Source organism: Orcinus orca, chromosome 13 (genome assembly GCF_937001465.1).
Source record: "Orcinus orca chromosome 13, mOrcOrc1.1, whole genome shotgun sequence".
NCBI lineage: Eukaryota > Metazoa > Chordata > Mammalia > Artiodactyla > Delphinidae > Orcinus > Orcinus orca.
In genome coordinates, this window is record NC_064571.1 from 71892340 (window position 1) to 71916770 (window position 24431).

General features: G+C 45.0%; 1 protein-coding gene across 24 annotated transcripts in view; it reads left to right on the forward strand.

Annotated features, from left to right (window-relative positions):
* Window positions 1-24431, forward strand: part of DTNB (dystrobrevin beta) — a 608309-nt gene that overhangs the window by 347640 nt on the left and 236238 nt on the right. For 9 of the 24 annotated variants that reach the window (XR_007470748.1, XM_012532445.3, XM_033425068.2 and 6 more), the window contains exon 1: window positions 19132-19401. The exons of 2 other annotated variants lie outside the window; for them this stretch is intronic. The gene's annotated coding sequence lies outside the window, so the exon portion shown is untranslated. Of the gene's footprint in view, window positions 1-19128; window positions 19402-24431 lie in introns of those variants that run through there. 13 more of the 24 variants (XM_033425073.2, XM_033425076.2, XM_033425075.2 and 10 more) reach the window with 4 other exon arrangements.

The window sequence follows — 24431 nt, forward strand, 5'->3', positions numbered from 1 at the left end:
TTCTGATTCGCGCTCTCCAACTCAACAGGGACTTCTGTACTGCTTGGAAATCCCATGTTTCCCAGATCAAATGCAATGAGTAGCTCATTTTTCACTGTGACTCTTGCAAATTCTTTCTGCTTTCTTTAAGCTCACCATTTTCAACATCCCCATCATGCCCACAGCAAAACATCTCCCTTTCTCCTTACTAACTTATTCTGTTCTTCTCCATCTGGTCTCCACTCACCCTTTTTGTTTTGCTTGGAGCTAATGCTCCAGGGCAATGAGTGCCTTCTCTTGACCCTCTCCATTCCCTACCGTGACCCAACATCAATGACTTTATATTTCAGGATCTGAATAAAGTTTGCCTGAAGGAAAGTTTCTGTTAAGAAAAAATTTTTTGAACAGCATTGCCTTGGAGGATCAGGTGTGATCTCCTGCGATGGAGCTGACTTCACCAGCGCTCCCATGCCCTCCTCTCCAGGGCATTGATGCTCAGTTCTTTTATCCACCGTCTTCTCACCTACAAACATACTCAGTGATGAACACCCTAAAACACACTTTCCCTTGACCCTGCTAACCATTCGGGTTGTCATCCAACTCTTGTCTCCCTACCACCAAACTTAATGAAAAAGTTATCAGAGCCTGTCCCCGCCCTGTGACTGTGCTCTCTGCTTCTTAGAGTCTGTGCTCCGTCCTAAATTCTCACTTTGAGACCCCATCCCCCCACCCCACCTGCCTTAACCCCTGCACCATCACAGTCAACACTTGTCATCCAAGCCCTGAGGACCACATGTCTCCTCTGTTCCCTCTGGTCGTCCAGTTTCTCTGTTGTTTGCTTCTTCTCCTCTGACGCCTACACATTGTTCTCTAAGTTTCTGCTGCAAGGCCTCTTCCCAGACACTTCTGCCTCTCCAGCTGCAGCCTTTTCCATGGATGGCTCTCAAATCTAACCCTGACTGCACTAACAAGCTCACCCCTAGCATCCACCTGCTTATTGGCCGTGGCCACTTGCATTTACCTCACCCTATCGCAGGCTAGATCCTTCTCTTTCCTTCCCTGCTCCAGCCCATTTCTCCTGGTCTCCTGTTCCCGTGGTCAGCATCCTCAAGTACTCTGTCTCCCAGGCTTTAAGCCCCGTAGCTCTCCACGACTCCTTCCTCCCACCCAAGTCAGTCACCAAATTCCATCAGTGCTGTCCCTGCAGGGTCCCTCACCCCTGTCCTTTCCTTTCTGCTGAGCCGCTGAAACCCCAGCCAGGCTACTAGCTTCCTGCCTTCCCAACTCCGATTCTGTCTCCACGCTCCTGTCACTGTGCGTTATCCTAAAGCACAGCCAGGCAGACCATTTAAGGTGCAGCCGCTCCTGGCTCCAATCTCCCTTCCTACCAGATCTCTTACTGTCCCTGCTGTGTGTCCTTGGTGCAGGTTACCTGGACTCCTCACCGCTACCCAAGTGCCCCAGGGCTCCCCTCCACCATCTCTGCCTTTTGGCTTCCACTGTCTTCTCGGCCTGAAACGCCTTCTCAAGTCATCATCTCTGACAAAACCCACCCTTCAAGTCCCAGCACAAGTGATCCTTCCAGCTGGTCATGATCTCTTCCTCTTCCTGACTTTGGTAGCACCGGTTACCTGACTTAAATGTTCTGCCTTAGAGCACAACCCTTTCTGTCTCTCCCTTCCTCCTGCTCCTACGCTGGGATGCAAGCTCTGTGCAGCGACAGCCTTGTCTTAGTCATCTTTGTATCCTCTTCAGTGTCTTCTCTAAAGTAGATGCTAAGAAACGCTGCTTGATTTGAATGGAGAAGATGCCCTTAACTTCAGATGGGGGGATGAGGTGATGTGTCTTCTCTTAGTACCTCTCTCCGGTTTCCAGCAAAAAAACACCTTGGCGAGGTCACAGGCAATGCACATTCCCTGTTTTTTGGTCTCCTGCCAGAACCATCTTGGACAAGAGGGGGGGCACGTCAGGGTTTCTCAGAATTACCTTGGCATTCTCTTGCTGAGTCGCCATCTTTGGTGGAGTTATAGGCAGCCTAAATTACCCTCTCCTAGTTTAGGGACTCCTGGTCAGCCCTGGGTCCCTGGTGGGTTTGCTGGACACTGCCAGGAGATGTTCGTGCGCGTGTCAGGCTTGGAGGGTTCCGGCCCCCCCACCCCCCGGCCGAGTGTGGTGGGCTTTCCTGTTGTGCCTCCTTCAGGAAGGAGAGTGAAGAGCAGAGGGAGATAATGGGGCTGAAAGCTTATTACAAGGCTGACTCGTAAGAGAGAAGACAAACTCCATAATCTCAGCTCCTTCATGCAGCTATTTCTGTGTCTGCATGTTCTTTCTAGCCTTGTCCATATGCAGAGCCTATTTTTACATGTAGTAATATTATGTGTATATATATATATATATATATATATATATATTGCCTTTTTTACTAATTATGAAATCATAAACACTTTCCTATGATTCTATAGCTTTTCTAATAATTCTTGTAATGGCTCCACAATATTGCCCAGGCAATAATTTGTCTATCCTCTTTACTAGACATTTAGGTTATTTCTGATTTTTTTTTACATTTGAGGTGATACGTATAGGTTTTATCTTATGTTTAGTTATTTCCACAGGATGAATACCTAAGAGTGGGATTACAGAGTCAAAAGATAAACATTTTTATGACTCTTTTTTTTTTTTTTTTTTTTGCGGTACACGGGCCTCTCACTGTTGTGGCCTCTCCCGTTGTGGAGCACAGGCTCCCGACGCGCAGGCTCAGCGGCCATGGCTCACAGGCCCAGCCGCCCTGCGGCATCTGGGATCTTCCTGGACCAGGGCACGAACCCGTCTCCCCTGCATCGGCAGGCGGGCTCTCAACCACTGCACCATCAGGGAAGCCCATGACTCTTGACTCTTACTCGCATATTGCTTTCCAAAAGGGTTGCAGCGATTTATAGATAACAGTGTTTCAGGGGTACCGTAGCCCATTTGATCGCTAAGGCCCACTCAGATCAACACAGGCGTGACTGCTTATTATGTGGGAGGCACTTACATACTTATTTATAAATTGAAATCTCATCCTAGAACCTTAGACTTTCAGAGTTGGAGGACATCTGCTCATTTTACAAAGGAAGACATATGAGACCCAGAGAAACATTATGTGCAGCGTTCATGGTTGCATAGTTTGAAAACAGTAGCACATTGCATGTAGTAAACCTGAATCTGGGGACCTCGAGTCCGCTGCACTTTCTACACCGCCCAGATGGTGCAGTTTGGATGTTTGTTTATTTCCTGTTAATGAGTGGCTGAGAAGTGACAGCGTGTGGTTGTCCTCTGGCCACCACCAGCCTGACAGTCTCTCCCACGGCATGTGTTTGGGCAGTAGGGGTGGGAAAGCTCTGGACCTTTAAGTCCCCACGGCTGAGCCAAGATCTCCGCTGAGTAATGAAACACTTAAAGGTGCTGTTTTCTAAAAAAGGGGCTCCTTTACCCCTCTTGCAGTAGTTCCTGCAGACTGTGGCATGTTAAGCGTGAAGCAGCCTGTGATGCCCTGACCCTCGCCCTCCCTCCATGCCTTTGCTGACTCTCCTACCTTCTCTTGCAGTGCCGGGAAGAACGTTGCCCTGGCTCTCTATGTGCTTATCCTCTCTGACCTTCAATACCAGCTCTTCCTAGAAGGCTTTTTCATCTTCCTGTGTATCAGTTATCTATTGCTGCCTAACAAAACCATTCCGAAACTTTTTACTTTCACAATGACTTATAATTTCCCTATGATTCTGTGGCCTGGCTGAGTGGTTCCTCTGCTGATTTGGCCTGAAAACCTTCACTCAGTGTGGGGATATGCAGGCCTGGTGGGCCAAGACATCCAGCAGCTGGTGGCTACCATCTGGGCACCTTGGTTCTCCTTCACGTGCCTCTCCTCCACCAGTGGGCTGGACCAGTTTCCTTGACGGCAATGTTCCAGTGTGCAAGCACTTCTCCAGCCTCTAGTTGTGTCCTGTGTGCCATTGTCCCATTGGCCAAAGCAACTCACAAGGCCAAGCTCAGAGTCCCTGGGAGAGGGAGACACACTTGATACGTGTAAGGGGTGGCGTGATGCACTGGCTCATCACTCTAACAACCTACTACAGTTCTCCCTCTGTCACAAATGGGTCACATCCCTCCCACGTGCAAAATACCCTCATCCCTCCCAGGGCCCTGGAGTCTCATTCATCATGACCCCAGGCCCAAAGTGTAGGGTCTCGTGATCTGAATCCGGTCCAGGTACGCATGAGGCTCCTCAGGTGGGGTTCCTCAGACGGCTCCTCTTGATCCAAGGACTGGTGAAATGAAAAGATAAACCATCTCCTCCTCTCTGTTCACCCAGTGTCTCACATGATGGTGAGACGGGGCCAGGACAACCTCAGTAAACACTCACATCCAAAAAGGGGAGGACTGGGAAATCCAGAGTGATTCTGCAATTCCACGGGGAGCAGGGTGCATGGCCCTCTGCTTTGGAGGTAAGGGATGCTCCTGCCTTAGGGTCCCATTACCTCAATGGCAGTGATCCCTCAGCTGACTGTTCTCTTTGGCTCTCAGCTTTGCTCTCTGGGCTTTTGGCTTCACTTCCTGAGACACATTTCTGAGTTGGTGAGAGCTGGCCTCTTCGTGGCTGAGGAGCTTTCCCAACCTGCTTTCTGCCCTTCAGAAAGTTCGGAACCCAAGGCTTTTTTCATTCTGAACTGTCTGTCCTGCAACTTCCTTAAAACTTTGTCAGCTTTTTAGGTATCAGAAAATAGTCTACTTGATTAGACAAAAGCCACTCCCACAATTGTTTTAGAGGTGGTCTTCCCTCCTCTTTGGGCAGTGTCTTGGAGAGCTGTGTGTGGTAGTGACCTTGAGATTCTTAAAAAGCCCCTTTTTCTAAGTGAGAGGATCTACTAGACACCACCTTAAATTTTTCTCAGGTCTTAAGAAAGAGTCACGGCCTCAAACTTAATTTATCTTTACCCTGAAACCATGTCTCACCCTGAGAGTCTTTTGTGGGGTAAAGGGACTGGAGATATGAAACATTTAGTTTTGGAACCCAGCACATCCTCGCCCTTCCGTGTTTCTTCTAAATTCTGCTACAAACTAAACTAAACAGTTCCTCCTTCACTTGCCTTATGGTTAAAGCTGCTAAAAAAGACGATTTACACCTTTAACATTCTACCTGGAAATTTCCTGAGCCAGATTCGCAAGTTCATTAGGTATGTTTTCTACCTTTCAAGTTACTGCAGGTGAAAGTCGTGCAGGACTGATTTCATTACTATAATCGTTTCACGGCCATAGGACACAGGTGGCTATCTTTCCTGCCTCCAGTAGGGTTTCCCCCGAAGCCTCCTGCACTAACAGTCTCCTTGCCACCCTGCCAGCCTCCATTTGCCACGCCGTCCAATGACAATGCTACATGTTTTGTATTTTTGTTACAGTACCACCTCCTTCCATTTTCTGTAAACTGTCTTTCCTGCATAACAAATCATCCCAAATCTTTGAGTCTCAAAACAATATTAATTTATTATTTCTCTCAGTTCTGCAGCTTAGCTGAGAGGCTCCTCTTCTGGGGTCACCAGGGCCCACTCATGTGGCTGCACTTAAACTATAGAGTCAACTGGACTGGAGTGTCCAAGATGGCCTCACTCACGGGCCTGGCAGTAGGTGCCGATCAATGGCTAGGGTGCCTTGGTTTTCCTCCACGTGGCCTCTTGTCCTCCTTTAGGCTAGATTTGATTCCTTATATGGTGTCGCAGGGCAGTGTTTTAAGAGAGCAGCCCTAAGGTGCAAGTATTATCAAGCCTTTGCTTGTGTCGTCTATGCCACTGTCCCATTGGCCAGTGCAAGTCACGTGGCCAAGTTAGAGTCAACGTGGGAGGGAAGCACACGAGTTTTGTGAGGCATGACTCTTTAGGGACTGTCACCATTACAGTCTACCATACGGTGGGGACCATCCCTTACAGCCTACCAATCCATGCCTCTAGACTGAACGAGTCTTCTTTGGGCTCCTTCAGCACTTCGAACCTTTATCAAAATGCCCTTAACATAGTCTCTCTTGAAAACAGTCAGTTCTGTATAATTCACTTGCCATCTGTAAGCTTCTTTAAGCAGAAATTGCCCGGTCTGCTTCCTATCCCACCTTCCATTCCCTGGCCTAGTGCAGTAGGTGTTTATTCAATACTAGCTGCTAGGGAAGAGTCCCAGCACACAACCTAGGGCACTCTAGTTTGTAGAGTTGGCAAGAGCTCCCTCCTTGATGATTCTTACCAAGTACCCAAAAAACTGCACAGGTTCTGAATCCCCTCACATCTGTGACTTTTCCAGTTTTCTGTAAAGTCATGAAAGAATGCTGACTGGTGCGAGTGTGCTTTAATCCATGTTAGTCTCCATATAGAAAAGTCTTTTCTGTCACAATCACACGCAATACCTGCACCCCAGCCAGGTGCATACCCTTTGAGATCCAACCCAAACCTGAGGCCTCTTAAATTAATTATCCTGTGTTCTGACCATGAGCCCTGGGTTGGAGGAACTTGAAGTCTAGTTGAGGGAACAGAATGGGCACATAGGAAATAACCCAAACTACAATAGGGCCTGAATGCGAAGGAGATACAACATGGAAGCAACCAGAAAAGAGCGAGGGTAACTCGAAGGAAGCAGCCTTCTCAGAGAAGGTGAAGCTTGAGTTGGATCTTGAAACTGCGTGTGGACAGATATTGATGGAGATGGTCAAGGTATGAAGCCAAGTGAGTGAGGTAGGACGTCAGCATGTGAGGTGTGGAAGAGAGTAAGCAGACCGTGGGAGTAGGAAACGAAGAGGGTTGGGGAATAAGTGAGGTGATAGATGTGCCTTTAAAGCCTCAGCAAATCAAGTCCCGCTGTACCCAGTAGGATATCCGAGATTGCTTCTGCGGATGAGGTTCGTTTCTGGAGAGTTCCTCACCCGACGGTGAAGTGGTTTTGCATTGGAAGCAGTTGAAGAGCTGGTGCTGCCGATATAAGGGAGGAATAGAGAAGGTGGGGTGGCTGCCCCCAGGGGGAGCCCCGGGCTCAGCGTAGCAGTGGTGGGAAGCTGCCAGCAGGGAGAGGGCCATGGGGTTACCCCGTGTTCCGCATGGTTTGCTAAAGCTGCAGTGGCTCCTCCGGTTCCAACTGGGTGACATTTTTCCTGTTTGCAATTTGGGCTCATTGCTCCTGCATTTTTACAAAAGATGGAAACGTGTCAATGTGAGGAAAGAGAGGAATTTTCTTGGCACACAGTGGTTCTAACCTATATTGGAAGCACCTTTTTTTTAAAACATTGAAGTATAGTTGAGTTACAATGTTTTAGGTATTTTATGTATATATATATATATATATATATATACCCACACATATATATATATACACACACACATATATATATTCTTTTTCAGATTCTTTTCCACTATAGGCTATTACAAGATATTGAATATAATTCCCTGCACTATACAGTAGGTCTTTGTGTTTTTCTTTTTTATCCATCTTACATATAGTAGTGTGTATCCGTTCTTCCCAAATTCCAATCTATCCCCCCCCTCTTCCCCTCTGGTAACCACAAGTTTGTTTTCTATGTTTCGGGACTATTTCTGTTTTGTAAATAAGTTTATTGGTATCATTTTTTTTAAGATTCCACATGTAAGTGGTATCATATGGTATTTGACTTTCTCTGACTTACTTCACTTGGTATGATAATCTCTAGTTGCATCCATGTTGCTGCAAATGGCATTATTTCATTCTTTTTTATGGCTGAGTAGTATTCCATTGCATATATGTACCACATCTCCTTTATCCATTCATCTGTCAATGAACATTTAGGTTACTTCCATGTCTTGGTTATTGTGAATAGTGCTGCTATGAACTGGAAGCACCTTTATTTAATATGACATGAAATGAAGCTAGAGGCCCCTGAGTAGGCCTGAGAAGCCTTAACAGTGGTGATCTAGGCCCTAAAAGAATTTGTTATGTGGAACAAGGAAAGGCACTGGGCTGCTCGTGAGCTCTGAAATGCTGAGATGAGGAACATAACAGAGCAGAAGAGTTAACCCCAGGACAAGGACATTAGTGAATGTTGAGAAGCACAAGAAGATGGAACAGCCCAGCATTAGTGACAAGAAAGCAACTTCCTGTTCCCACGTCCTCCTCTCCGGTTCTAGGGAGGGCACAGAACTGGGGCCTAGAAGAGAGAGGGGAACACATAGCTCTCTTCTCTTTCCTCCTTCACATGAATGCAGGGACCCGAGAAGCTTGTATTTCCAATGTCTGAGGCTGCCTGGTAACATTCTGGAATGTAAAGCAGCTCAGCCTCCCCCAACCCCATCACCCATACAGCAAGAGCGTGGACAGCATTCGAGCACGTGAGGGCACAAGCGAGCTGGCAGAATCGCCTTTTCTCTTCCACCCTGGCTTGTTGGCCAATGCCCTTTGCACTCTTCCTGCAGCCAGAACCTCTCAAATAATTAACTTTAACATGTAGAGAAGCTCAGTTGTTCTCCACTTCGGCTACATGTTATATCACTTGCGGACACTTTAAAAAAATTCAGTTCACCTAGGGTGGGTCCCAGATGTAGGCATTGTCGCAAAAGCATACCAGGTGATTGGGATGTAGCCAGACTGAGAAGAGCTGAAATGACTAAACTTGAGCCAATTTAGAAAGTTTAGTCAACCCAGAATTTGTTGATCTTTGGGGTATCTGAAAACACCACATAAATAATCAGCCTTTGGTGAACTAGCAAAGCCTAGGAGATTTGGGATACTGTGTCCTCTGGGTTGCCTTCTTGGGGTAATTCTTGAGGATCTTTTGCGGGGTGTCACTTAGCCTCTGGCCTCCTGAGCTTCCACAATATGGCAGAATGGACGAGGCCTGTGATCGTAAGCACACAGAAGATACCACAGTGGAATATCCAGTCCAGTCCAATCTTCATCATGACCCAGAAGGACAGTTTTGTGGAAACACGGTACTGCATCTGTGATGTAAATCTTAGAAAGTTTCCTTCGTAAAGGTTTTCCATGCAATTTGTCACAGACTCGCAGAATCCCCGGGATACTATGGAGATGCACAGCCCTGTTCCAGCACTGCCTCTCCTCCTGGTCGTCCCATCCCCAACCGGAGTCTCCCAATTTGTCTTCTGCGTCACCTTCATACCGCAGTGGATAGGACTGAGAACCGGTGATTCAGCCTCTGGGGGAAAGGATTTCTTCATTGCTCCTCACCGTGCAAAACAGCAGTTCCTATGTGTTTCTTTCAAATCTGCCTCTTTCGGTCACTACCAGCTACCCTTTACTGCTGGTATTCTAAGATCTGGTGACGGCATATGTATTCCAGCTATGCACACCTTAGGCATATCATGTCTGAACTTTTTTTTTTTTTAATTATTTATTTATTTTTGGCTGTGTTGGGTCTTCGTTGCTGCACGCGGGTTTTCTCTAGTTGTGGCGAGCAGGGGCTACTCTTCATGGTGGTGCGCAGGCTTCTCATTGCAGTGGCTTCTCTTGTTGTGGAGCACGGGCTCTAGGCGCATGGGCTTCAGTAGTTGTGACACACGGGCTCAGTAGTTGCGGCTTGCGGGCTCTAGAGCCTGCATCGTGGCACACGGGCTTAGTTGCTCCGTGGCATATAGGATCTTCCTGGACCAGAGATCGAACCCGTGTTCCCTGCATTGGCAGGCGGATTCTTAACCACTGTGCCACCAGGGAAGCCCTAAACTCTTATCTTCCTCTGAAGGCCAGAGTTTGGTTTTTGCTTGCCATTATGTAAAGGACACGCTTTCAGCTTGTCATTTTAATTACTCTCTATTGGACCCTTTCCAGTCCTGTTATGTAATCTGTAAGTGCCAGAACAGAATGACACACATTATGGTGTCAATTTACTGTAATTTGATGTAAGGATGGGATTGTGATATTTTGTTTCTAGTATTCTTTTCTTTTTTTAACATCTTTATTGGAGTATAATTGCTTTACAATGGTGTGTTAGTTTCTGCTGTATCACAAAGTGAATCAGCTATACGTATACATATATCCCCAGTTTCTAGTATTCTTATCTGCATGATACTGGGGGTTTTGGTGGGGGATGGGGGCAAGACAGTAAACTCATGACTTCAAGGAATAGTTTCAGGTTCATGAAATTATTTTCTTTGAATTGATACTACCTTCCTGTTGCCTATGCTGACACTCAGCTGGCAGGTGTCGCCCTCCTACACAGTTCTGTACATCCTTCTGCAGATTGATTCCTGCTATTGTCAGCTCACTACCTGGCTAAACTTGGTGTTACAAACGACCTTGGAGATTCCACCGCGTGCCTTTTCCCCGAATCATCTATCATCATGGAAATTAAGACTTGGATGTTCAGACTACAGAATGAAAATGGGACAGGTTCTAGCATTGATTTTTAAAAATATGTTTTCCTGTTTTCAAAAAAGTACATATTCATTTAAGACATTTTGAAAATATAAACAAAGAAAATGAAAATCACTCCTAATCCTACCACCCAGAGATCATCGCTGCTAATATTTTGGTTTATAGTCTTCCATTCTTTTATTTAGGGAGTACAACACACACAGAGACACAAACTCTTTCCCTTTATCTTTTTAAAATATGGTATTTGAGACACACAAAAATATATGTTACATTATACACACACACCAAGAAAAAAAACATCACAAATAATTGGCAATAATGTCAATTACCTAAGTGCTCTCTCAGCCTACCATTTCCTCCCCCAGGATAACTATTTTCTCAAGTTTGCGTTTATTACTCCCTTGCTTTATAAAAGTAATTTTACAAATTGTTTGGCCTTACTTGATTTTAAGATTTATAAAAATGGTATCATATTTTTTTAAAATTTATGTTATTGAAGTATAGTTGATTTCCAATGTTCTGTTAAAAAATGGTATCATATTATAATGTCTCTTGCTTTTTTTCTTTTTTTGCTGTACGCGAGCCTCTCACTGTTGTGGCCTCTCCCGTTGCTGAGCACAGGCTCCGGACGCGCAGGCTCAGCGGCCATGGCTCACGGGCTCAGCCGCTCCGCGGCATGTGGGATCTTCCCGGACCGGGGCACGAACCCGCGTCCCCCGCATCGGCAGGCAGACTCTCAGCCACTGCGCCACCAGGGAAGCCGCTGTACATGCCTTTTGATGCACATGTTGAGAGTGCCTGTGAGGTGAAATTGTTTGATATAAAGTATGCAAAATTTCACCTTTATAAGGCATTGCCAAAATGGTTGCACCAATTTACATTCCCAGAATTGGTGCATAAGAGTTCCCAACTGATCAACCTCCTGACTGACATTTGAAATTGTCAGACATTAAAACTTTTGTCTTTCTCATAGGTGTGTAACACTGAGTATTAATTTGCATTTTCCTGAATACTAATGAAGTTGAAGATCTTTTCATATGTTAACTTGCCATATATGTTTGCTTTTCTATAAAATGTCTGCTTATATACTTTTGTCCTTTTTTCTACTGGGTTGTTTGTCTCTCACACATAATTTTAAGCAAAATTGGAATCATACTACACATACCATTTTACACTTTTCCAAGACATGAAACATTCTTTTACATTGTGATTTTAATGGCTGTGGCATATTCTTTCTCATGGACATCTCATAATTTAATTAATCAAAGCCCTGTATCTTTTTTTCCCCCAATTTTTGTTTTTAGAATTAACTCTGGTAAGATATCCTAATGCATAAATGTAATTACACATCACTGAATGTTTTCATAACATAAGTTGCAAGAATTTGGATTTCTGGGTCAAAGGATGTCAATATTTTAAAAGATTTTTTTTTTTTCGGTACGCGGGCCTCACTGCTGTGGCCTCTCCGGTTGCGGAGCACAGGCTCCGGACGCACAGGCTCAGCGGCCATGGCTCACGGGGCCGGCCGCTCCGCGGCATGTGGGATCCTCCCAGACCACGTGGGATCCTCCCAGACCGGGGCACGAACCCGTGTCCCCTGCATCGACAGGCGGACTCTCAACCACTGCGCCACCAGGGAAGCCCTTAAAAGATTTTGATATGTATTTCCAAATCACCTTCCAGAAAGGTAAAATTTACATTTCTTCAAAAAAGTCTTTAACACTGGATATTAAATTTCAAATATTTTGCTAATTTAATTTGTAAATATTAGCAATAAAGGTAATCAATATTATCAATTAATATTAACATTAATATTAATAATTGATATTAAAATATATTTACTATCCCTTGTGTTTTTTTCTTTTCCTGGTATTGATTCTTTTTTCCCCAGTTTATTGTTTGCATTAGACTAAAGTTATATCTAAGTACTATGTTCGAAATTCTTTGGTTTACTTCTTTCTCCCACTTCTTTTGTGGTATGTCATCCACTTGACATACAATTGGGTTCATTTGTTTCTATTTGCATTTAGTTACAGATTTTAATTTTTCCCTATGCTGCTGCAGGGTATGTGGGATCTTAGTTCCCCAATCAGGGATAGAACCCACGCCCCCTGCACTGGAAGCACGGAGTCTTAACCACTGGAACGCCAGGGAAGTCCCTCCCTATGCTTGTCGATTTAATTTTATTATTTGAATGTATGTAACATTAGCATGCTTCCAAATGCCAAAACTACACAAAAAGATACACTCAGAATTGTTCCTCCCTCCCCTATCCTTTCCAACCCCTTCCCTTACCCAGTTCCTTACAGGCAAGCAATATCATTGTTTTCTGGTTTACTGTTCTTGTGATTGTTTTTACTAAAATAAGCAAATCCATTACATTTTCTTATTTCTTATCTTTATTACACAAAAGGTAACATACACTACATTCGCTTTTGTACTTTGCTTTTATAACTTAATGATTTACCCTGGCAATTACTTCATATTGGTTCATAAAGATATCCTTCATTGCTTCCCAGTTGATTCTGTGCAATTGTGCTTCCCGATTGATTGTACTCCACCAGTCTTCTGTGTTTGGGCATTTAGGTAGTTTCCAATGTTCTGCAAATACAATTAATGGTACAATGAAGAAGCTTACATATGTAAGGGTACCTATTATTTTTGGAGATATCATCTTTAGAGTAAATTCCCAGAAGTGGGAATGCTGGGTTGAAAGGTAAATGTACAAATGTTTCAGTAGATATTGCCAAATACCTCTTGATAGGGGTTGTACTATTTTTCCTTCCCTCTAGTAATACGTCTCCCTGTAACCTCACCAGCAGAGTGAGGCTGTGTAGGTCTGTCTAGTTGTCCCAACACCATTTTTTAGAAAGTCCTTCTTTGCCGCAGCCATTTGACTACTTACCATATACTGGATTTTTATACGTAGTTGGATTGATTTCTGTACCTTTCATTCGGTTACACTGGTCCGCCTCGTCATGTGTCAGAACCACACTGTTTTCACTCTGCAGTATGTTTTAGTATTTGCTGGGACTAGTCACCTCTCATAACTCTTAATTTTCAGTGTGTTACTAGCTATTCTTGAGTGTTTAGTTTTCCATATGAACTCTGGTATCAATTTGTCTAGCTACATAAAAACTTGTTTATATTTTTTGCAGGAGCATATTAAATTTATAAGTTAACATAAGGGGAACTGTCATCTTGACTATGTTGAGATATTTTAACCAAAACCATGGAATGTCTTGTTCAAGTATACTTTTGTGTCTTTCAAGATTCTTTTATAGCTCTCTTTTTTCAAAGAACCAGATTTATTGAGACAGAATTCACTTTCAATCCATCTATTTAAAGTGTACAGTTCAGTGGGTTTTAGTATGTTCACGGAGTTGTGTAACTGTCACCACAATCAACTTTAGAACATTTTCATCACTTCAGAAAGTAACCCCAGGGACTGCCCTGGCGATCCAGTGGTTAAGACTCCGTGCTTCCAATGCAGGGCATGCGGGTTCGATCCCTGGTCAGGGAACCACATGCTGTGCATCGCGGCCACAATCAATCAATCAATCAATCAATCGATACACTTAAAAAAAAAGTAACCCTATACACAGTATCAGTCCTCTCCCAATCCCTCAACCCCTCCAGCCTCTGGCAACCACTAATCTACTGTCTGTCTCTACGATCTTGCCTATTCTGGACACTTCACATATATACAGTTGTGTAATATGTGGTCTTCTGTGATTGGCTTCTTTCACTGGGCATAATGTTTTCAAGGTTCATCCATGTCATAGCATGTACTCCATTCTTTTTTTCGGCTGAGTAATATGCCACCGTATGAATGGATTTACCATATTTTGTTCATCCATGTATCAGTTGATGGATTTGGGGGTTGCTTTCGCTTTTTGGCTGTTAGGAGGAGTAAGACCCGATGTACATGTGTGTATAGGTTTTTGTATGGGCATATCTATTCAAGTCTCTTGGGTATATACCTAGAAGTAGAAGTGCTGGGTCATATGACAACTTTATGTTTAACATTTTGAGGAAATGCCAAGCTGTTTTCCAGGGCAATTGCACCGTTAACATTCCTATCAGCAATGCATCAAAGTTCCAGTTTCTCCACATCCTTACCAAAACTTGTTATTGTCTGATTTTGATTACAGCCATCTTAGTGGAGGTGAAGTAGTATCTCATTGTGTCTTTTTCTTCTTTTTTTTTATAGATATGCTTTGTTGCTTATCTATTTTTAAAAATTATTTATTTATTTATGGCTGCATTGGGTCTTCGTTGCAGCACGTTGCGGCGAGCGGGGTGGGGGGGTTACTCTTCGTTGCGGTGCGCGGGCTTCTCATTGCGGTGGCTTCTCTTATTGCGGAGCACGGGTTCTAGGCGCACAGGCTTCAGTAGTTGCAGCACGCAGGCTCAGTAGTTGTGGCTCACAGGCTCTAGAGCGCAGGCTCAGTAGCTGTGGCTCACGGGCTTAGTTGCTCCGCGGCATGTGGGATCTTCCCGGACCGGGGCACGAAACCGTGTTCTCTGCATCGGCAAGCAGACTCCCAACCACTGCGCCACCAGGGAAGCCCATTTCCGATAGCTTTTGGTGCTTGAAAAACAGCATGGATGGATGGATATAAAATCCTTAGCGTGTATTCTCTTTCCTTGAGTTTTTAGAAAATGCTGAAAATGCTGCATCACTATAGCCTTGCTTTGCTCTTAAGAAGTCTGATGCCAAATATTTTGGTTACCAGACTCCATAACAGACTAGCCTAAAAGGAACGGCACAAAGAACCATTTTGATTGTAATTTCACAACATTTGGGGCCAGGAATTTGGGTACGATTTGGCTGGGTGATTCTTCTGTTCTACGTGGCTTCAACTGGAACCACTCTGTGGTATTCAGCTGATGGCTGGACTGATACAGAGAATTCATGATGACTTCTCTCATATCAGCTAGGATCAGGTAGACCCCTCTCCCTCTCCACGTAGTCTCAGAACCTCTCCACAGGGAGTTAGATATTTTACAGAGTGGCTCGGGGCTTCAAGGGCAAGTGTTCCCAAAGACCCAGGTGGACTCTTCAAGACTTCTTATGACCAAGCCTGGAAGTCTCATAACATCACATATTCTATCGGTCAAGCAATTTGCTTAGGCCAGCCTGGATCAAAAGAAGTGATACAGAAAATACAGTCATCTTTAATGTACTGTAGCCTAATTTTCTTACACTTTTAAATAACTTGAACTTTTTATATGGAAGCCTTGAAGATTATCATTGTTATTTTTTGGCTAATAGTTTTAATTTAATTTATTTATTTTATTTTTTGGCTAATAGTTTTAATTTAATTTAATTTATTTATTTTATTTTTGTTTTGTGGTACGCGGGCCTCTCACTGCTGTGGCCTCTCCCGTTGCGGAGCACAGGCTCCGGACGCGCAGGCTCAGTGGCCACAGCTCACGGGCCCAGCCGCTCCGCGGCATGTGGGATCCTCCCGGACCGGGGCACGAACCCGCGTCCCCTGCATCGGCAGGCGGACTCTCAACCACTGCGCCACCAGGGAAGCCCCTTTATTTTATTTTTAAAAATTTATTTATTTATTTTTGGCTGCTCTGGGTCTTTGTTGCTGTGCGCAGGCTTTCTCTAGTTGCGGCGAGTGGGGGCTACTCTTCGTTGCAGTGCGGGGCCTTCTCATTGCGGTGGCTTCTCTTGTTGTGGAGCACGGGCTCTAGGTGCGCGGGCTTCAGTAGTTGCGGCCGTGGGCTCAGTAGTTGTAGCTCGCAGGCTCTTGAGCATAGGCTCAGTAGTTGTGGCACACGGGCTTAGTTGCTCCGCGGCATGTGGGATCTTCCCAGACCAGGGCTGGAACCCGTGTCCCCTGCATTGGCAGGGGGATTCTTAACCACTGTGCCACCAGCGAAGTCCTATTTTTTTATTTTTAAAAATTTTGGCCATACCACATGGCATGTGGGATCTTAGTTCCCTGATCAGGGATTGAACCTGCGCCCCCTGCATTGGAAGCACGGAGTCTTAACCACTGGACTGCCGGGGAAGACCCTATCTAATAGTTTTAAGAGACTATCTCTCAAAATTGATCATTCTGTGGTCATTTCCCCAAGTACATGTGAGTCCTTTCATTTTGTAGGTTTATATTTCCTTCTTTCAAGAAAGTTTCTTAGATTATAATTTCATCATATGTGGAACTTTGGCTACATATATGTTGGACCTTCTTTGCTTGTATTCAAATGACAGTCCAAAGAGAGAGAGAAACAAGCACAAAGGTATGGAGGCAAGGGAAAGTAGGAACATTTCAGGAGTTTGGATGCGGGATGTGTAGGAAGAGACAAGAGATGGAGTGGACAAGGGCTAGATAGATGGAAGGTCTTGTGTGCCAGCAGTGACACCACAAGCGGCAAATTAAAAAAAAACAATTCTGACATGTGCTGTGGAATATGGATCAGAAGGAACAAGACTACAGGAGGGAGACAAGATAAAAGGGTATTGCATTAGCCTAGGTAAGAGGAGCTAAGAGGGACAGAGTGTAGACTTATGTTTGAGGAGAATCAATGGGATTGTTGGGTGTGGCGGGGGTGGGCGTGGGTAAAGGATGAAGGATGACTCCCAGGTCCTGGGCAACCAAGGGTCCAACAGTTTTAGACAAGTAGAACTTGAGGGGTCTCTAGGACATCCAGGTGGAGAAGTCTAGTAGGCTTGTGTGTACATGGAACTCAGATGAGTGGTCTGAGCTAGATAATGTACTTGGGAGTTGCCGATATATGTGGCAGATGAAGACAGGGTGGATGCAACGGCTCAGGTAGAATGTACAGGGTGCGATGAAAGCTGAGAACAGAACCTTGTAGACGGAGGAGTGGTCAGAGGGGTTAGGAGAGGAGTCCCGTTGTGAAGGCCAAGGGGGTGTCAAAAAGAGTAGAGAGCTCTGTGTCGTCAAATGCCACCAAGAGCTCTAGTAATAGAGGACTCAGAAACGGCCTGGGGCATTTAGGATGAAGCCAGCGCTTACTGACTGAGAGCAGTGCAGCGATGTGGGGGGACAGAAGCTACACAGCTATGGGTCGGGGAGTGAGAGGGGGCTGAGTTGGCAGAGATGAGTGTAAACTATTTTAAGACTTTTGTCTTAAAAGACAGGGAGGGAATAGTAACTGGAGCATGATCTAGAATGACAGAGGTTTCCTCCTTTTCCTTTAGGACAGGAAAAGCTTGAACATGAATAGATGGTGAAGGAAAAGGACAAGTAGGTAAAAGAAGTTGGTAACTTTGGGAGAGAGAGTGATGACTGCAATATGTTTGAAAGAGGTTTTCTGAGGATGTGTGAGGTGATGAAAAACAGAACCGAGATGGAGAGATGCTAACATGAATATATTTAAAGTGGTTAATTCCCAGAATGGCTAGTCCACATATTGAAATTACTTTGGTTTCAGTCAGTAGAGCAAACAGAACGAACCATATTTACATATTGTTTTACATCATTTACACCTCTTTTCTCCAGAGGGCAGGATCAGTGTTTTACCCTTTCAATGCCTCCCACACAGTTGGTGCTCAATGAATAGTAAGTGAATAAACAACGTGTCTTTTACGTGTATTCTGAGTATCTTAACATATTCAAAACATAGTTAAGACCCTGCATACAAGTGAAAAAGTCTTCTAAGCATGCAAAATAGTCGCAAAATTCATAAGTGATAGGTGATGCCAGTGTTTTGGAGTAACCTGTTTACTCTCACTTAACAAAGTTGGTTACCAGCATTTCCTTCACCACAGGGGCTTAAAAATAGGAAGATAAGAGGAGGAGGAAGAGGATGTCCTAAAGACAGGCAGGCAGACAGACAGCAGCAGAAGGTGGTACGATCTGCCTTGCCATAAGGTGCCAAAAAGCAGTGAAAAACCAGACTCAAAGCACAGGGGCCTGGGCTCTCTTAGCTTAGGGATTTACATCCTTCACTAACGTATCAAAAGTCCTTAAAGGACACTGCTGTCGTGAGCCTTAAATAAAGTTGAGAAAATGATCCTTTGAGCCGTTAAAAAAAAGCTTTGCTGTTCCTCATTTGGCATCATCTCCTGTTTCACATAGTTTGGAAAGGATTCTAGCAAAACGGATATTAAAACAAACAAGCTGATGCTGAGATGGTAAACCTTGGTCACTCTCTGTTCCTTTGCCCAAGCTGTTTACCTAGCTTTTGATGCCCTCCCTTTTTTTCTCCTAGGATTTCTCTCTTTTTCTTCCTTGCAGGCTGAATACAAATGCCACCTCTTCCAGGAATCCCTCTGCATTCTCCAAGCGGAAGTAATCTCTTCCTCCTCTGCCCTCCCACAGCATCTCACCGTGGCTTGGCTTTGCACGGATCACCAGACCTGCTTGTTTACACGGCCGCTTTTCCACTAAGTTACGCGCTCCTGGAGACCAGGGACCTTGACGGTGTACCCACACAGCACCTGGTACAGTGCTACAGCGCTAGGCACGGAGTCGGTGCTCAGTTAACGGTTGCTGAGCTGAATTAACACGGAAAGATCACTCAGGGCAGGGTCTCGCGCTCGAGGTGCGGATGAATGATTCATGGGGGTGGTTCTTTGCATTCTTTACCTTGTAGTCACGTCGGGCCGAGCATCCAGCCGGCGGGGCACATACCTGTGGAGTTGGAACGCAACTCCGCCGCCCACAGCTGGCTCACGGGAAAAGCCCGCAGGGGGCAAGTTTACTCCGCCCGCCCGGAACCCGGCCGCAGGGGGCGGGCCTCGAGGGGAACTCTGCCCGCGGGCCCGCCCCCTCCTCGGCGCGGCGGAAGCTCCGCCCCCAGCCGCGCGCTCGCGCAGGCGGCGCGTGCCCGGCCCCCGCCCTGCGCCCTCGCGACCCCGCGCCCTCGCGCCCTCGCACCGGGGGCGGGCTCGCTGCGCGTGCCGGGCGGGGAAGCGGCGCGAGCCGGGTTCCTGAGAACGTTCGCCGCGGGGGCGGCTCCGGGGCCTGAGCGGGCGCCGCCAGCGCCTCAGCCTCGGAGGCCGGGCCGGAGGAGGCGGAGGAGGCTGCGGCCGCCGGAGACCTTTTTGACGCCCCCAGCTCCGGCCGGGAAGTGAGTACTGCGGGGGTTTGTGGCGGCAGCCGCAGGCTGCGGGAGAGGAGCGCGGTGCCAGAGCCTCGCGCCCGCGAGAAGCGGGAAGGAGCCCGCGCAGCGCCCTTACCTCGGGAGCCTGCGGGGGTGCAGGGCCGGGAGCGGCGGAGACGGCGCGCGGGGAGCCGGGGCCGCTGCACAGCGCGCGCTGTGAGGGGAGACGGCGCCGCGCGCCCGGACCTGGAGGGGCGAGCGCGGGGGATGGAGCGGAGCTCCGGGCCGCCGCCGCCGGGCTCTGAGCCCCGGGCCGCGGAGGGGGCTCCGGGGTCCCGAGCGCGCTTTGGTCGTAGGGCGCCGAGCCGGGGTGCGGGCGTAGGGCTGATGCTGCCCGTGCCCGGCTCGCAGGGAGGAGGCTCTGCCTTAGGTGTTTAAGGGGGCGAAGGAGGCAGGTCCTGGCAGAGGGCAGGTGAGGCAGGCAGGCCCTGGCAGAGGGAAAGGAATTTATTTCACATCACCTCAAAACACTATTTCCCGAGGCACCTATCAGTGAACCTGTGCACCGAGGTCACCCGTTAAAGGAAAGTGTCCTGAGAGGAGGAAGGATGCAGCTAACGAATGCTTGCTGTTAAATTCCTGTGCCAGGCCTTGGGATTAGGGAGACCTTCCAGCAGCCTCAGCAAACGTTTATTGGTTAGGTAACTTGGGGAGAGAGCCGTGGTCAGCACTGGGGCCACAAAATTGTGTAAAACACAACCATCATTTGCTCTTTAAGTGCTGGCAATTCGGTTGTAAAGGTATGCGTATGAAGTACAAAGCAACATTGAATTTTGTCTCATCCACTTTAGGTCTCTTTTCCCCAGTATTGGGAAATTGGAGCCATAAAATTGCTTGCTTTGAGGATTAAAGCAGGAGGGTCAAAGAAGCTTGTGGGAGGTACTTGGGAGAGTTTTGAAGGAACTTCTGCGTAACATTTAAAGAGAGAGAAGGGAAGCGGAAATTGGAAAGAGAAATGAAGTTACCTTTCTTCCCGGGTAGAATGAAGCTCCATGACTATTAACTGCTAAATCCTCAGTGACAAGAACGGTGCCTGACCCACAGCAGGCACTAAATACCTACGTATTATTGCCTGAATGAATGAACCAAGCAAGGTTTTGCTCTATTTTACACAGAGCACTATTGATAAGTCTGGTGTTAGGGATGGCTGAATGGACTTCCCTTGTTCCTCCGGTTCTCTCTTTTTTTTTTTTTTTTTTTTTGCCGTGTGAGGTAACCCAGGTTCTTAGGTCTGGGCATTTAAAGTGATGGCTAAGGTGATGGAGTTGTCATATCTTGTGGTCATGCTGCCACTTTCACATCTTTATTGCATGTTGGCTGCCAGGAGCTTACTCCTTGGGCCTTTGCTTCAAATCATCCCATTCTGGCCTGTTTCTATCACTTGAGGAAGGAGAGTACTTTTGTCTAGAAAACACTTTTTCATTTTTATCTTGGTTCTTGGATCTTAGATCTGTCATAAGAGGATGTACCTCTGCTCTTCTGTAAGGGCTGGGATTCTGCCTTTTTTCTGCCTTGGTTGGATTTCTGGACTCTCGAGCTCCAGGCTGCTGTTTCAGTTGCCTGGGTTGCAGTGCCTGTTGGGTTACTTTGCCTGCCAAATTAAAACTTGACCTTTTATGAGTTCTGTGAGAATTTTTATCGTACATAAGTGGAATTACTTTTGAAGGGGATTGTGTAGTCAAGGTAGTGTTGGCAAGGCTTTTGAGTGTCCACTATGTGTGAGAGACAAAATTTCTACTTAGTTAGGAAATCAGATTTAAAACCAATAGAATGCCAAGTTACCACTTGTTTTATATCTTTAGTATAAATCTCTCAGGACCTAGGTTTCCTTATATAAAAATAAAATATTAATTCAAATTTGGCATTGTGTAGTAAGCCTTGAAGAACTAAGTTAATTTCTCTTTAGTTTTATGACTGTGTACTTAAGAGTGCAACCAGCAGGTGTCTACTAGTTCTTATTTTGGGATGCCTAGGTCCTGTAATTTTGGATGCCTTGTTCTAGGTTTTCTCAGTGATACTGTATTTTATTTATTTATATATTTAATTTACATTTATTTTGAAATCAGCTTTACTGGTGTCTGCACAGATGTCCTGTGCAGAGCTGGTCTAGTGGAGTTTTGTCTGATAAACCCACTGTAAGTTGAAAGTATGGTAAGTTGAAAATGCATTTAATACACCCAATCTACCGAACATCATAGCTTAGGCTAGCCTACCTTAAATATGCTCAGAACACTTACATTAGCCTACAGTTGGGCAAAACCATCTAACACAATGCCTATTTCATAATAAACTGTTGAATGTCTCATGTAATTTATTGAATACCGTACTGAAAGTGAAAAACAGAATGGTTGTAAGTATCTGGGTTGTTTACTCTTGCGGCTGACCAGGAGCTGTGGCTCATTGCCGCTGCCCAGCATCACGGGAGAGTATCATACTGCATATTGCTAGCCAGGGAAAGGATCAAAATTCAGATTTGAAGTACAGTTTCTACTGAATGTGTATTGCTTTCGCACCATCTAAAGTCAAACCACTGTAAGTTGGGGACTGTCTATACTTTGTAACCACTATCTCAATCAAGATATAGAAATTTACATCACGGTAGAAACTCCCTCATGCTGGTTTGCAGTAAATACTCTCATCACCTCTCATTTTATTTATTTCTAGTTATACAAGTATCAGGGCTGTGGCATCTAGTGCAGGAAGTATACTGCCCAATTTTAGGGGATGCCATTCACATCGGAGTGCCTGTGAATGGCAGCTCCTGGAGTTGTATTGTGCAGTCTGGGGCTGTGTACTGCAGCTCTGCAAATGGCTCATGAATGCACACTGTCTTATTAAATGCTCAAACATTACAGACAGAATACAAGGCTCCTTGACCCACTCCCTTCTCCACCAAAACGGCAGTTATCAGTTTGTTGTGATCCTTCCAGACCTTTCTCTATGCATTTTCATCTATATATAGATAATACGGGAAGAAGTAGGGTTTCCTCCGATGCCCACATTAATGACATGATACTGTAGACATTGGTCTGCAACTTCTTCCTAACAGAATGTCTGAGATCTTTCCATGATGGAACATAAAGATCTACCTGGTTCTTCTTGACTACTACACAATACCATACATAGTATATATTGTACTGTAGTTTATTTAATCCTCTCCTCATTAATGTCCATTAAAGCTGTTTGCCATTTCACCATTGCTGCAGTGAATGAAAAGTAGAATTGCTGGGTCAAAGGGGTGCATGCTTTAAATTAATTGATGGAGGTTTAACCATGTTGCCACTTGTGGATCTGGTTCATTTATTTTTAAAAGCTGAGTAGTGTTCAGTTGTAGACTTAAATCACTGTTTATGTATCCTCCACTAACTGTGGGGCAGTTAGGTTACTTTGGATACTAATTCATTGCTGGATTTATGTGTTGCCAAAGCATCCTGCCAGTCTGAGGCTTGCCTTTTCCTTTTGTTAACAATGTCTTTAGTTGTATACAAGTTTTACATTTTAATGTTATATTTATGGAAAATTTTACACTAAATTAACAAAATTTGTTTCTGTGTCTGGTTTAAGTAAATTTTCTCTACCCCAGGGTGTGAATTCTATATATCTGTATTTTCTTCTAAAATTAAAAAAGAAGTTTTGCTTTCTGTGTGGAATTTCTATATGGTGTAATGAAGTGATATATATATATTTTTAATTTGGAAAACCAGTTTTTCAGCACTTTCCCTCATTTTTTTTTATTGTGGCAAAATATACACAACATAAAATTTACTATTTTAACCATTTTTAATTGTACAGTTCTGTGGCATTAAGTACATTTACATTGTTGTATAAACATCACTGTCCATTTCCAGAACATTTTATCTTTCTCAACTGAAACTCTGTATCCATTAAACACTGATTCCGCATTCTTTTCTCCCTCCAGCCCCTGGCAACCACCATTCTGCTTTCTGTCTCTGTGAAGTTGACTACTCTCGGCACCTTCTATAAGTGGAATCATACAGTATTTGTCCTTTTGTGTCTGGCTTATTTCATTTAGCATAATGTCTTCAGAGTTCATCTATATTGTAACATGTGTCAGGATTTCCTTTTTTTTTTTTTTTTTTTGACCCCGCCTCGAGGCTTGTGGAATCTTAGTTCCCTGACTAGGGATTGAACCCAGGCGCTCGGCATTGAAAACGCCAAGTCCTAACCACTGGACCTCCAGGGAATTCCCAGGATTTCCTTATTTTTTAAGGCTGAATACTATTCTGTTGTATGCATACATTATGTTTGCTTATTCATTCATCCATCAATGGACACTTGGGTTGCTTCTGTCTTTTGGCTATTGTGAATAATGCCGCTATGAACATGGCTGTGCAAATATCTGTTCAAATCCCTGCTTTCAATTCTTTTGTGTATACACCCAGAAGTGGAACTGTCCATGATATTAAAAAAATTATGTGCATAACTGCATATGACCAAAATGGGTGGATAGTACAGAGAGTTCCTATAAACCCCCTCTTCTTCAGGGGCACTTTCCCGTTATTAACATCTTGCATTAGTGTGGTACATTTGTTACAACTGATGAATAAATATTGATACATTATTATTAACTTAAGTTCATGGTTTATATTAGGCTTCTGCTCTTTGTGTTGTACAGTTCTATGGGTTTTGACAAATGCAAAATGTTATCACATGACATTTCATGTAATGTCATTGCAGTATCATGCAGAATAATTTCATTGCTCTAAAATCCCCTGTATTCCACCCATTCATTCCCCCCTCCCTCCTGCTGAGCTGATAACAACTGATCATTTTACTGTGTCTATAGTTTTTGGTTTTTTAAAATAAATTTATTTATTTTATTTTTGGCTGCATTGGGTCTTTGTTGCTGCGCGCGGGCTTTTCTCTAGTTGCGGCAAGCGGGGGCTACACTTGGTTGTGGTGCGCGGGCTTCTCATTGCGGTGGCTTCTCTTGTTGCGGAGCATGGGCTCTAGGCGCGTGGACTTCAGTAGTTGTG